Below are 14,667 nucleotides of genomic sequence, written 5' to 3' on the forward strand. Positions count from 1 at the left end.
TCCAGTTTGTGAATCTCTGAAAGGAATGTGTTTCAGAATATTTGATCACACTGCAAACCCTGAGATTGTGTTACACTGAGATTTACTGAAAAACACTCTTTCAGGTTATGGTTTAACCCTTTAATACCTCTGGGTGGAATACAGACATGCCCATAGTACACACTTTTAATCTCAAACAATGAAGGTAAAGTTAGTTTGAAAATAATGTCTAGTTGAGTAGCAGAAAAAGTGATGGATCGAAGACAAAGATTTGACATAATAAGATATTCCCGACTCTCACAAGAAGAGAGAAGAAAGGGAAGCTACTTGTGGGGCATCACAGAGAGAGGAAGGAGGCAATTTTCTGGGACAGTAATACAGGAAGGTTTAAAAGGAAGAACAAGCCAAAAAATGCAAAGGAGCCAGAATAGAACATCCTGACAGACTTAGTTTGAGACCAAGCAGAGCAAGTCAGGAGAGGCTGAGAGAGAAGCCAGATTTAATCAGTCAGCTTGGAGAGGAGTTTGCACCAAAACAGCTGAGTTGAACCAGCCAGTTAGAATTCCAAACGAATAAGAAAGGGTGAGCTTATTCAGCAGCAAGTCTCAGAGGAGAAAAACATTCTAAATGTAGATATGATTGTAGAGTCTAGAAGTTTCCAGGTCTAGGCCTAGGTTAACAAACAGAGACGATAAGCCTTGGAGACATCAATTATTAGAGCAAATAAAACTTACTCTCACAAATGTGTGCACAGTCTTCTCAAAATTAGCAATTAGGACTCGACATCTTTCAGTTAAGAAGAAACATAGTAAATTTTATGTAGATGGTTCCCATCTATCTGTGTTGAACATTTTGACTTTATGCAGGTAAAAAAATGGAACCAGGCATTTAATATAACCTTTATTTCAAAATTTTAATTCTGATGCTGTCCTCCTCTTATCATGCTGAGCAATGGCATCATCAACAGCTGATTAGCTCTGTCATGTTGAGAGGACATGACTGGTATTCCGGAGTGAACTATATGGCCAAGCTAATTTCCTAAATGCATTTTGACTAGAAGTCCTTACAATTTGTAATGAAGCTACCAGAATGTAACCCACCCTAAATAGAGAAACACCTACATAGAACAGGAATTAAGCTGCAAATGAGAGTACAATCCTCTAATCCCAAAATTCAGGACAACAAAGCAGGAGTATCTCAAGTCTGAGGCAAGCCTAGATCGCATACAACCCACTCTGAAACAAACAAACAACAACAAAAGGTGTAGCTTTGCCCATGACTTGAAAACTGGCCTTCTGACACCAGTCTAATGTCACAGGAACAGCACCTGTATTTATAGCGATGGCAGCAGAGAGAAGCTGTGAAGCCAAAGTCACTCACCTCAAGCCTTCTTACTGTACAATGTTTCTCCCCATAGCAATCCTAAAGTTAATTTTCTGTCCCCAAATTAACACACCTTTTTGCGATAGTATGCTACAGTTTCAGGGTAAGTGGAATCTTGCCAGTTACACTGGGTCTTCAGGGGTCCTCTTTCCTTCTGATCAATTGCCCAAGAACAACAATGAAACATCTGCCATGAGACAGTAAGGCTTTCTTTTCTTTCTCTTGCCTTGATAGTCTAATGTTTGGAAGGCAGAGACTTGAAAGCAGCAGTGATGTCAAGGTGGCAAGTTTCAGAGAAACATAATCAAGGCCTAGTGACCATTTCCACAGAGGCAAGCATTTGTGGCATACGGAAAAAGAAAACTGTGGGGCTTGTCACCAGCAGAAATAGCTGGTACAATCTCAGATGTGAGACTTCATGCATGTGGTGTACATTTCTGGCTTTCAGACTTGTCAAGTGCAAGCATGAGTTAAGACCAAGGCCAACACAAGGAAAGCTTGAAAGCAGTTACATGGACAGGTGTGTAGACTGAGGATCACAAAATTTAAAATATATACACTTATGTGTTTGCTTCAATCTTGAGAAAAATGAAAATTACACAGTTTAGCTTTTGTGATCACTGTTCTAAGAAAATACACCTTCACACAGAAAAATCATAGATATTTTTATTTTAAAAGCACACAAGCAGAAAGAAAATATCCTCTTGGTCTTTAGAAATAGAACATGTATACAACCAGAAATTCTGATGTATTTCTTCCTTCCTGTCACTCAACACAGATATTGTTATTGTAATGTTTTTGGTTGTCATCGTATATTCTTCAATTATTTTATTTTAATGGACCCAAAGTTTACTCAAAGCCTTATCCTGAATGTGGGACTATTTTTGCAAACCATTTGGTATTTGCAACTTGAGGGAATCATCTTTATGGGTAAATATTTTACACTCTCTCTTATTTTCAATACTTTTAAAAAGTGAAATTGCACTTTGAAAATTCATTCAAAAGCAAGACACCTTTGCTGGGAGTTTTCAAATTGCTCCCTGTTTTTGCAGCCCTGTAGACAAGTGCCGTGAATTACACAACTGCAGGGATTCCCATTTCTACAGACAAAACCATAAACAGCCATGACTACTGTTACACAACCTACTTACATTCCAGTGAGCAGCCAATGAGAACTCTTTCTCCTGCACTTCTCAATGGAGCAGAGTCTTGTGTTTTGATGTTATTGTTTTTCTATATTAACTAAGATAATTAGTGGGAAACTACATTTTTATTATCCATATGATTTATTCATTCTTTCAATTACTTATTTCCAATTTTCTTGTGTGTGTGTGTGTGTGTGTGTGTGTGTGTGTGTGTGTCTGTGTCTGTGTACACATGGGGGCATGTGTATACATCCACATACTATGGAAGATGCATGAAGGTCAGAGAGTAACTTTATGGAGTTAGCTCTCTCCTTCTATCTTCATATAGGTTGCAGAGACCAAACATAGGCTATGTCACAAGTACGTTTACCTACTAACCCATCTCCCCAGTTTTAGATCTACAATTTTCTGGTGCAAAAGTACTGATTATATCCAATATATTTTTATTGGCATTACATTCTTGACTTGTTGGTCTATAAGATGTCTTTGTATATTAAAGACCTTAACACTTTTAAATATATGCTGCAAATAGTTTTGTAGTTCATCATTTGTTTTTGTTATATTATTTTTATAACCAAAATAATGGGAAAGAAATTTTATATACACATAGAGAATGTAGGGAGAAAAGATTGGAGGCTTCTTCTTCTTCTTCTTCTTCTTCTTCTTCTTCTTCTTCTTCTTCTTCTTCTTCTTCTTCTTTTTTCTTCTTCTTCTTCTTCTTCTTCTTCCTCTTCCTCTTCTTCCTCTTCCTCTTCTTCTTCTTCTTTTAAAAAAACTATTTAAAAAATAATGGATTCATCAACCAAAACCTCAAAGATGATTGTGGTAAACTTTTAGGAGACTGGCTAAATTCTAATAGAATTGTTGTTAATATTACTCTCAAGACATTCTTTCTAACAATACCATCTGCTCCTGAATTTCCAAGTATATTAGGTATTAAGAGAACCCCCAACTTTAAAATATGCTGTGTATATCCTAAACCCCACACCTTAGGTGTTAGGTTACATTGAACACAGAAAGTAAAGGTTCAGCTCAATTTGCAATCAGCAAACTTAAGATAACAGTATTTCTCTGGGATTTTTAGATGGATCAGGTCTAAGGATCTTTAAGACTGGAAGGGACAGGAGGAGAGAATCAATAGATATGCTTACATATAAATGTTCAGAAAGATGCAGCATTGTTGAATATGAAGATGGAGAGAGAGAACTATGAGCTGTGGCGTGTAAGTGCTTCTACAGGCTACAAACTAAGGAAATATTCCCCCTTCCCAGTTTCCAGAAAGCAGTGAAGCTCTGCTTTACAGTTTGACTTTAGCATAATTGTATCCTTGTTGAACTTTTACCCTATAAACTGTAAGGTAATAAATCTGCCTTGAAAAAGAAAAGAAGTGTCACTGTGTATCTGTAGCTGGCAGGCAAATTCACAATGTAGACTAAGCTGGCATTAAACTTACAGCGACCTGGCTGTGTCCGCCTCTCCAGTGCTAGCATAAACTGGTGAACCACCACACCCAGCAAATCTGATTATTTTTAAGGGACCAAATTAAAAATCTGCTATAGCACTGATAAAAGCTTATGTACCAGTACTCTTTGAGAAAGTAAATGAACCAAAGACAAGATCAAAAGCCCATTTACCCAGTCTGATTTGCTTTGTGTCCCTCTCCAAATGGCACATCTTGTATATAGAAAAGCTAGAGTGAATGAATGTGAACATTGCCTTAACGATAATCACTTAGAGGGGCGTGGCATGACAATTGTGCCCATTTACTGTGCAGATCACGTTGACATTTAGAACTCTACAAGGCATGCACCGGGTAATGTGACACAAATGAGTTCATTGCCTTCTTAGGATAGAGTACTAACTATTTCCACTTGATGGGCCTTCAAAGCTGCAAACACATTGTGCATTCAGTGAATATCCAATGTAGTGTTGCTGTAACCAAGCAACCTGAATGGAGGCACAGGCACCAGGCACAGGCAGAAAGCAATCGGTCCCTTCAGGTGGGTTGAGTGTGCAGTGAGGGCAGGGCATGCTGATAAACACCAGAGCAGACAAGGGAACATGCACCCTGACTAAGTAGGGTGTGATCTTATTAGAAAGTTCTGGAAAAACAGAAACTTTCTCAATGCCACTTGGAGCAGGGCATAAAGTGGTGTCTTTAAAAAGACTGTAGTACGGGGCTTTGGCCCTTCAACAGTTTACTGTTTTTTATTTGAAAGCATAGAGGCAAGCATAAGGAAAGTGAATTTCTTTTGAGCAATAGTATATTAATGAGGAAATTCCAAAAAAGCTCCAGAAGAAAGAATAAAGAGTAATCAAGAAAGTAGCTCAAAATTCCCTAACCTATGTTCTGTCGCTGATATGGACAAACTGGACTCCTCTCAGCCACATGGCCCTGCCCTTTGTCTCCTTCACTTGTTATTGATTTCATGGATTACAACAATCACAGAACTGTCCCATCCTTTCCTATGAAATAATTTTTGGTGAGGTTTCTTTTTTCTTTTTCTTTTTTTCGGAGCTGGGGACCGAACCCAGGGCCTTGTGCTTGCTAGGCAAGCGCTCTACCACTGAGCTAAATCCCCAACCCCGGTGAGGTTTTTATAATCAGTTGGCACCTCCTCCTCCTCCTCTTTCTCCTCCTCTTCCTTCTCTCCTCCTCCTCCTTTTCTTCTTCTCTTCCTCTTCATCCTCTCCCTTCTCCTCTTTTCCTTCCCCTCCTTCTTCTCAGCAGGTCTCCCTTTATGTAATAGTCCTAGATGAATTCACCATGTATTCTAAATTGTTTTCCAATGTGTGACAATCCTCCTGCATCTGACTCCAAAGTGTCAGGATCATGGGATTATACCACCACATCCAGACCTAGGACCTCTTTAATGGGATGACCGTGACTACTAATACCTAGCATGTATTTGATCACATAAATTTCCATGATATTTGGGAGCCCTTAGGATACTTAAATATCATTTTTCCAGTGAATTTTCTATCTTCTGATTTCCTGCTGCCTGTGTATCTGGCACAGCTCTCTTTACTATAGACCAGTATATAATCTAGGCCTAGCTTGAAGTCTTAGCCATCTTCAACTCAACACATCCAGAACAACTTTTGGAATTTGTCCACTTACTCCTCATTCCTCCTCTTCCCAAATCCCAGACTCTGTAATCTATAGATTATCATACCATTGTATGAAAATCTGGCTGAGCCAGATGTAAAATGATGAAAAGGAGCTCTTTTTATTGATAAATCAAGGTTGATACATTAATGACAGCTGAGTGCTGTCAAAACAAATATCTTTTTGCTTTTATTCATTTTAAATAATTTCAGCTCTCTCAACTACTCTATACCAAGTATATTATTCAGCGTTAATGTTAGAAGTTAAATCTTTGTAAGGATGGCCCCTCATCTCTCCATGTTAGTACAGAGCTTCTGCCTATCCAAGAGTATAATAGACTAGGAAGATCCTAGCATCTTCCCTACTTCAAGGAAATCATAGACAGTGATATTTATTCTAATAACATTGTCTTTCTTTGTGAATACAAATGGTTCCTAAAAACTACTGATAATGAAATACGAAGATGATGGCACAGGAAGCCTGTGGGCGGTGAGCATATGTAGTGTGAGCCACCACAGGGGTGTAGAACTGATGGCCTTGGAAAGACTCGCCCTTTATATGAATGACTCTAAACCAGTGATGAGGACTCTGGATAACATGCTTTAGGTTATTTCCTTGGGTTGAAGAGGATGGCCCAATAGCTCCCTAGAGTAATTTTGTCATTCACTACATCCTTTTTTAATGTGCAACTACAGTCTTCTTTGAAGTGAGACTCCATCCATGCATACACCTCTGAGCCAATCTAAGAAGTGGATATGGCCCATACCAAGATCCATTCAGCTGCATGGTAGCTGGGTGATTTCAAACACAAGCATGGATAGGCTTAGCCCTGGTTTGGGCACATATTATATCCCATTAACATTAAATATCATCACAAGGCTCATTATAGATGTCTCCAAGGATGAGCACCTACTTCTTCAAGCAAGTGGATCTAGAATGGCAATGTATCTAAACATTTCACTCAAAAATGATCAAAACCCTAGTTTCTGCATTTCTCCACCACAGATTCTTACTTGAGAAGTCTTGCATTTATCCTGGAAGTTTGGATTTATTATTATTATTATTATTATTATTATTATTATTATTATTATTATTATTATACTTTATATCCCATTTTCAACTTCCTCTCCCTTCTCTCCTTCCAATCTCTCTCCCTCTCCTTTCCCCCATTAACCTGTACTCTCCTTTTCCTCAGAAAAGGGGAGGCCTCCCCTGGGTATCAATCACCTGCACATACTAAATAGCAGTTGGACTGGATGCATCTTTTTCTATGGAGGCTAGCCAAAGCAGCCCAGGTAGGGGAAGAGATCCAAAGGCAGGTAATATAGTCAGAGACAGTCCCTGCTCCCTCTTTAGAAGTCCCACAAGAAGACCCAGCAGCACAGCTGTTAGCTGTGTGCAGAGGACTTAGGTCCATCACACGCATGCTTTCTGTTTGGTGCTTCAGTCTTTCTAAGAAACTATGGGCCTCAGGTGGTTGATTCTATAGGTTTTCTTGTGGTGTACTTTCTCCCTCTGGCTCCTTCAATCCTTCCTCCCCCCTCTTTCACAGGATTCCCCAATCCCCACTTAAAGTTTGGCTGTAGGTCTCTGTATCTGTTTCCATCAGTTGTTGGGTAAAGCCACTCTAATGACATTTATGCTAAGCTCCCGTCTGCAAATATAGCGGAGTATCCTTAATAATGTCAGGGGTGGCTTCCCTCTCATGGCATGGGTTTGAAGCTAGGACAGTCATTAGTTTGCTCCTCAAACTCTGCCCATCTTTTATTCCTGCATATCTAAGAGGTAGGGCAAATTGTAGGTCTGGGATTTTGTGACTAGGTTCGTGTTCCAGTCCCTCTATTGGAATTCTTTCCTGGTCACATGAGATGGCCAGTCCATATCCCCCATTGCAAGGAGTCACCCTCCTAAATTCCAGGGAGTTTCCTCTGTCCTGGGTTTCTGGCTCATTCTAGACATGCCCCCTCCCAATCTAGTTTTCTTTCCTAGTAGTCTGACTCTCTGTCCTCACTTCACTTCATCTCTCCAGTTCTCATTCTCACCTCCTCCCCCACCCAGTCACTTCCTTCCATTCACTCCCAATATCTAATCTATTTCTCCTTCTCGGTGAGATTCAAGTGTCCTCCCTTAGGCCCTCCTCATTACAACTTAGCTTCTTCAGGTCTGGTTCATGGCAAGGTTATCCTGTATTTTATGACTAATGTCCACTTATAAGTGAGTACACACAGTGTTTTTTCTGGGTCTGGGCTGCGTCACTCAGGATGGTCTTTGTCATCGTTTTGTAATAGCTGAGTAGTACTTCCTTGTGTAAATATATACCACATTTTCTTCCCATTCCTCAGTTCAGGGAAATCTAGGTTGTTTCCAGTTTCTGACTGTTACAATGAAAGCTGGTCTGAACAAGTGTCCTTGTGATATGGCAGAACTTCTGTTGGGTGTGACCAGGAGGAGTATCGCTGGGTCTTGAGGTAGATCTATTATCAATTTTCTAAGAAGCAGCCAAATTGGTTTCCAAAACGGTTGTACAAGTTTACCCTCCCACTAGTCATGGTTCCACATCCTCAGCAGCATGCGTTGTCACTTGAGTTTGATCTTAGCCATTCTGACAGGTTTAAGGTGGAATCTCAGGGTTGATTTGATTTTCATTTCCCTGATGACTAAGGATATTGAACATTTCTTTAAGTGCTTCTCAGCCATTAGAGATTCTTCTGTTGAGAAGGAAGTTTGCATGTTTAACAAGTTTTCAGGTAATGATGAAACTACAGTTTGAGAAATTCTTTAAAGTAAAGAGAATTCTCTGTGTATTTCAATTTGTCTGCATGTATGTGTGTGTGTGTGTGTGTGTGTGTGTGTGCGCATGCGCGTGTATGTTTTCTACTTTCACAGACATTCTATTAATAAGGTAGATCTAATGAAAAGGATGAAGATAAACCTCATTATTCAAAATCTAGATTAGACTTTATTAATTATTGTAAGGATGTACTGTTTATGACTGGGAAACAAAGTGCTTCTCAGAAGGCAGGTGAAATGTCTAGACAAAAGGCATCCATATTAATTCTGGCACCCATAGAGAAGGTGAACTAAAGACCCATCATACAGCTAAAGCAGGTTAGCCTCTTCTTTACAAAGGGGCTTCTAAAGTAAATATGGCAGCAGTTACCTAAAACTGGTTATTCAAGAGGAACTAGGTGCCTTTCACATATATTTTTATTAAAATAAGAACTTTAGTCATGAATGTATATTCTGTGCAGGACTTAACAGGGTAATCTGATGGAGAGTGATGGGTTGAATAAAACCTGCATCCCATATGAAATTAATATCAAAGAGGCCCTTTGAGAGGTGACAGACCATTAGCCTTCATGCAATGTACACCTAGGAGACAATGGGAATTTTTCTGGAACTGGCATTTCTGAACACACAGAGCAATGCCGTCTGATGGATTGCTCTCTGTTTTGAAATGGTATTTGTATCTCTCTGGCTAGAGACCTTTTATTGCATTTTTGTCCTCTAACAAAGACATATGAAGCTTGAAGAACTGCATAAAGGACAGGAGCTCTGTGCCCACACTCCATCAGTCCCCTAAATATGTTCAAATTTGGAGTGCCATGACTTCCTATCTCCAGAGGCGATCATCTGCTTTTATATAATGTCATTCGGCTTCCTGGTACAGTCAGGAAAAGAATCACTGCTAGAAATATAGGTAAATATGAGTGAACAAACACACTGTATGAAATAATGTTGAAGTAACTTCAATTTAATTAATATGAAGCTGTATCAGGTACTTTCCAGACCAAAAGTCTTCTTCTTATCTTAACTCAAATACCAAAATATCAAGGAATGTTTCGTATAATACCATAGTGAGTTCCTGTCATAAAGAAAAAAAGCTATCTCCAGAACTCAGTGCATAGTTCTGCCTGAAGTTGTTTAGCTGTTCTGGTTTTCATCATAAACTTTAAAGGTTGGTATATTGGTCAGACTTTTCTTTTTCCTTTTTAAAAACCTTTTCTTAGGGTTTCTCCATAGACAGATGAACACACCTTGTGCAAGCACATATGGAAAACAGTTATAATAAGGAATGGCCTGTACAATTATGGAGATTGACAAGTCCCCAGATCTTTAGGCAGGAAAACAATCCCAAAGAACATTTAGCACAGCTCCCCTCTGAGGCTTGTGCCTGAGAACCAGCAGGCTAATGGTAGGGATCTAGTCCAGCAGCTTGCAACCTGGGGTATCATGACCCCTTTGTGGGGGGTCACGTATCAGATATCCTGCATATCAGATATTTACAATTTTGATTCGCTACAGGAGCAACATTACAGTTCTAAAGTAGCAATGAAATACTTGTATGGCTATGGGTCACCACAACATGAGGAAGTATATTAAAAAGTAGCAGCATTAGGAAGGTTGAGTTCCGCTGGTCTAGTCTGAGTATTTGTAGGCTTGAAACAAAGCAAGAGCCAATATTTCAGTTTGAATTCAAAGGCAGAGAAGAAACAGTGTCAAAACCTGAGAGCCATTGAGCTGGCACTGGGAAGGAAAGAAAGTCAATAGGTTAAATTCTAAGCCACTTACACTCTACCTCTAGGTCTCAAGTTGAATGAGGAAAAGAGCCCTATGGACATCATGGGGAACAAGCTTGGGGTGTTTGTGGATGAACTTGAGATACTGGGTTGTAATAGTTATAGAGAATTTCTTGAGCCATCCCTAGAAAGCAAAGAAAACTCATAGGCAAAGGACTCACATAGCAGATGCCAAGCTCGCATGTCTTTCAAAGTGTCAGTGAACAAGGGTGTGTAGCCAAGAAACTACTTTTTCTGGTAACCAACTGCCTCCTCCCTTTATTGCCAGTGACCCTCGGCATACTCTTTAGATGACCCTTTACCTCCTCTGGAAAACTTCTGTGGGTTCCCTCTGGCTTTTCTGTCCCTTCTCTGTGTGTGATCGAACCTCTGCTCACCTACAGCGGTGTGTTCACGCTCTGCTGCCGAAGGCCTGCTTTCATGACCTGCTCTGTGATTCCTGTAAAGAAAGGGATTTTCAACCTCTGTCTGCAAGAACAACTATGCTTCTTGTATGCTGTAGTGCGTAATAAATAGTTACCAAAGGAGCAGAGGCAGAACACTAGTGTCCTACTACCAAATCATTAATAGCTTCGAAAGCTTATTCTGTGCTAGCTGTGTGTGTGCACACATCCCCGTTTCTAGGAAGGCTGTCTCCATTACTGCCCCTCCTTTTCAGATTAAGAAACTGAGGATTGTATTGTTTTCTGTCACTTTCCCAACATTGCATGGTTGTTTGTGGTTTGTCTACTTAGTGGAAATGTCTTTATCTTTTCTACTACATAAAAACAAATGTCACTGGGTACCGAGAAAAAACAAAGGACCTCATCCTTTGCTTTCATCCTCATAGTGTCCATGAGGTGGGCATTTGGATTGCAGATCCATTTACAAGTGCTGGATCATGACATTTTATGCAAATAACATTTTAGCACTTGATAATGTTTTAAGACCTGTTCTAGAATTCTGCATGTCATCGCCTAACTCAGTCCTCAGAACAAGTCTGTATAATAGGCATTGTTTTCATCACCCATTGTGACTAAGAAAACTGAAACCAGGAAGAATAGGCAACATTTCCAAGAGTATATACCTAGGCAATGTTTCCAAGAGTACTTACCTAATAAATGAGTGGGCTGAAGAGATAGTAGGCAGACCTGAGTTCAAATGTCTCTAAAGCATATTTTCCTAAGACAGTAAAACTAAGATCCATGAAAAAAATACAGTTAATTCAAACTTGCATCAAATAGATGGTCTGGAAAGTTTTTATAGACATGGTTTCTGATTCAGGTGCCTCTTGCCTATTTCGGAGAAACCTGCATCAGAAAATGCAAACAGCATTGAAGCATATAGATGAAGAAAGAGAAAGAGAGAGAGAGAGAGAGAGAGAGAGAGAGAGAGAGAGAGCATTAGCAGGAGTGAAGGAGATATAGGAAGCTAAAGGAAAATACTATGGTTTATCCTCCAAAAGTCTGAAATTCCAGGCCATTTAGAAGTAATGTGAGAGCTACCATAGGAAGATATTAGTGTGGTCCTCACAGGACTGGGTTAGGACTCAGGTTCTAAACATATAGGATAGAGAAAGAGAGCTGTGTCTTTTCTTACTATCTTAAGAACTCTTAACGTGTGCGTATGCTTATTTTGTAATGCCATCTGCCATAATATAGCCACTGGTGCTCAACAGAGACCTGAACAGATGGGGCCTTACTATCTTATACTTTTATCCTCCAAAACTGTGCTAAATAAACTTCCTGTATCTGTAAAGTACCCACTTCAAGTATTTTGTTATAGCAACATAAAATAGACTAACATCAATAATACCTTGAGGAAACAGAAAGTAGTTGAGTGTTGCCATCTGTCTAGGTGATAACGCAAATGACACAGGGTAGGGAAGCTGCTTGGAACAAGATTTTATTAACCTTAAGTATCAGAGGGAAGAGCCCGGTTTTGCTCTTTGCACAGGGGCTGTAGACCAGAGTGGAACTGTATTACGATTGGGCTGGCAGCCACATGTGAATGGGAAGTGTGTCAGAGGAAGAAAACAGAAGGGAACAACTGGGAAACCTCCAAAACACACAATTCAAAGGAATTATTAGAATGGAGTGCAGTAAAGTGAGCAGGGGAAACAACCATGCAGGCATTGATTCGCATTTAGTGTCTGGGCTGCTGTAAGAAAATATCACACATAAATGGGGAGGCTTATAAAACAGAAATTTATTTCCCACATGCCAGCAGTTCATTTCTAGTGCCTGCTAGAGCCCATGTTCCTTACAGAGAGTACCTTCTCGCCATTCGTTAATGGAAGAGCAGGGACTGGGTCTCACCTTGACCTCTTCCTAAGGCAATGGATCTCATTCATTAGAGATCCTTCTTGGTGATGTAATCTTTTGCATCAGTCATGACTTTGGAAATAAGACTCAACACATAAAGGGTAGTACACATTAAGAACAAGGTAAAAATGTAAGGAAAATTCAAGGAGATACATAGCAGGCTGTATGTTCAAAGAATAAAGTGCAACCAGTTAGGGTGATATGGAACTGAAGCAGGAAGATTCAGAGAATTATTTTTACATGACATTATTACAGCCTAAGTTTCATAGGAAGACCATTCGCAACACACAGAAACACAGAAACACACACACAGAGAAAGAGACAGAGGGAGGGAGGGAGGGAGGGAGGGAGGGAGGGAGGGAGGGAGGGAGGGAGGGAGGGAGGGAGGGAGAAGACAGGGTACAGGAGAAAGAGGAAAGGGAATGAGAATAACCCAACAAGTATGTTATCATAGTACATCTTTGTCCATTTAGAAGGCATTATTCTGGGAAATCACTGGCACATGGGAAGATTTCCTGAACAGAACACCAATGGCTTAAGCTCTAAGATCAAGAATCGACAAATGGGACCTCATAAAATTGTAAAGGTTCTGTAAGAAAACGGACACAGTCAATAGGACAAAGCGACAACCAACAGATTGGGAAAAGATCTTTACCAATCCTACATCTGATAGAGGCCTAATATCCAATATGTACAAAGAACTCAAGAAGTTAGACTCCTGAGAATCAAATAACCCTATTAAAAAGGTGGTACTGAGCTAAACAAAGAATTCTTAACTGAGGAATGCCAAATAGCTGTGAAGCACCTAAAGAAACGTTCAACATCCTTACTCATCAGAGAAACGTAAATCAAAACCACTCTGAGATTCCACCTCACACCAGTCAGAATGACTAAGATAAAAAAAAATTCAGGAGCCAGCAGATGCTGGCAAGGATGTGGAGAAAGAGGAACACTCCTCCATTGTTGGTGGGATTGCAAGCTGGTACAACCACTGTGGAAATCAGTCTAGCAGGTACTCAGAAAATTGGACATAGTGCTACCTGAGGACTCAGCTATACCTCTCCTGAGCATATACCCAAAAGATGCTCCAACATACAACAAAGACACGTGTTCCACTATGTTTATAGCAGCCTTATTTATAATAGCCAGAAATTGGAAAGAACCCAGATGCTCCTCAACAGAGGAATGGATACAGGAAATGTGGTACATCTACACAATGGAGTACTACTCAGATATTAAAAACAATGATTTCATGAAATTCTTAGGCAAATGGATGGAACTAGAAAATATCATCCTGAGTGAGGTAACCCAATCACAAAAAAACACAAACGATATGTACTCAATGATAATTGGATATTAACATAAAAGCTTGAAATACCCAAGATATAATTTATAGACCACATGAAGTTCAAGAAGAAGAAAAGAGAAAAGTTTGGGTGCTTCAATACTTCTTAGAAGGGGGAGCAAAATACTTATAGGAGGAAACATGGAGACAAAGTGTAGAGCAGAGACTGAAGGAAAGGCCATCCAGAGACTGCCACAAATGGGGATCCATACCTCATGCAGTCACCAAACCCAATTACTATTGAGGATGCCAAGAGGTGCAGGCTGACAGGAGCCTGGTATAACTATCTCCTGAGAAGCTTGGCCAGAGCCTGACAAATACAAAAGCAGATGCTAGTAGCCAACCATCGGACTGAGAATGGGGTCCCCAATGAAGAACTTAGATAAAGGCATGGACTAAACCACCAACCAAAGAGTACACATGGAGCGACCCATGGCTCTAGCCACATATGTAGCAGAGGTTGGCCTTGTCAGGCATCAATGGGAAGAGAAGCCTTTAGTCCTCCGAAGGCTGGATGCCCCAGTGTAGGGGAATGCCAGGGCAGGGAGATGTGAGGGATTGGATGGGTGGGTGACAGCACCCTCAAGGAGGCAGTGGGGAGGGGGATGGAATGGGGGGCTTCTGAAGGGGAAACAGGAAAGGGAATAACATTTGAAATGTAAATTTAAAAAAATCCAATAAAAGAAAAGAATTTTTAAAAAAGAGGATTGAATTACATAGAAAGGAGTAGGGTTTGTGGGAGCAAGTGGCAGAGGTCTGCCTTACCACAGAGCAGCGCTTCTCCCAGCACAATGTGGAGAAACAGATACCAGTGTGTCTGCTA

General features: G+C 40.2%; 1 protein-coding gene across 9 annotated transcripts in view; it reads left to right on the forward strand.

The window, feature by feature from the left end:
- Macrod2 (mono-ADP ribosylhydrolase 2) overlaps positions 1-14,667 on the forward strand; it is a 2,026,216-nt gene that overhangs the window by 1,799,291 nt on the left and 212,258 nt on the right.

The sequence above is a fragment of the Rattus norvegicus genome, chromosome 3 (assembly GCF_021556685.1).
Source record: "Rattus norvegicus strain SHRSP/BbbUtx chromosome 3, alternate assembly SHRSP_T2T, whole genome shotgun sequence".
In the NCBI taxonomy this organism is placed as follows: Eukaryota; Metazoa; Chordata; class Mammalia; order Rodentia; family Muridae; genus Rattus; species Rattus norvegicus.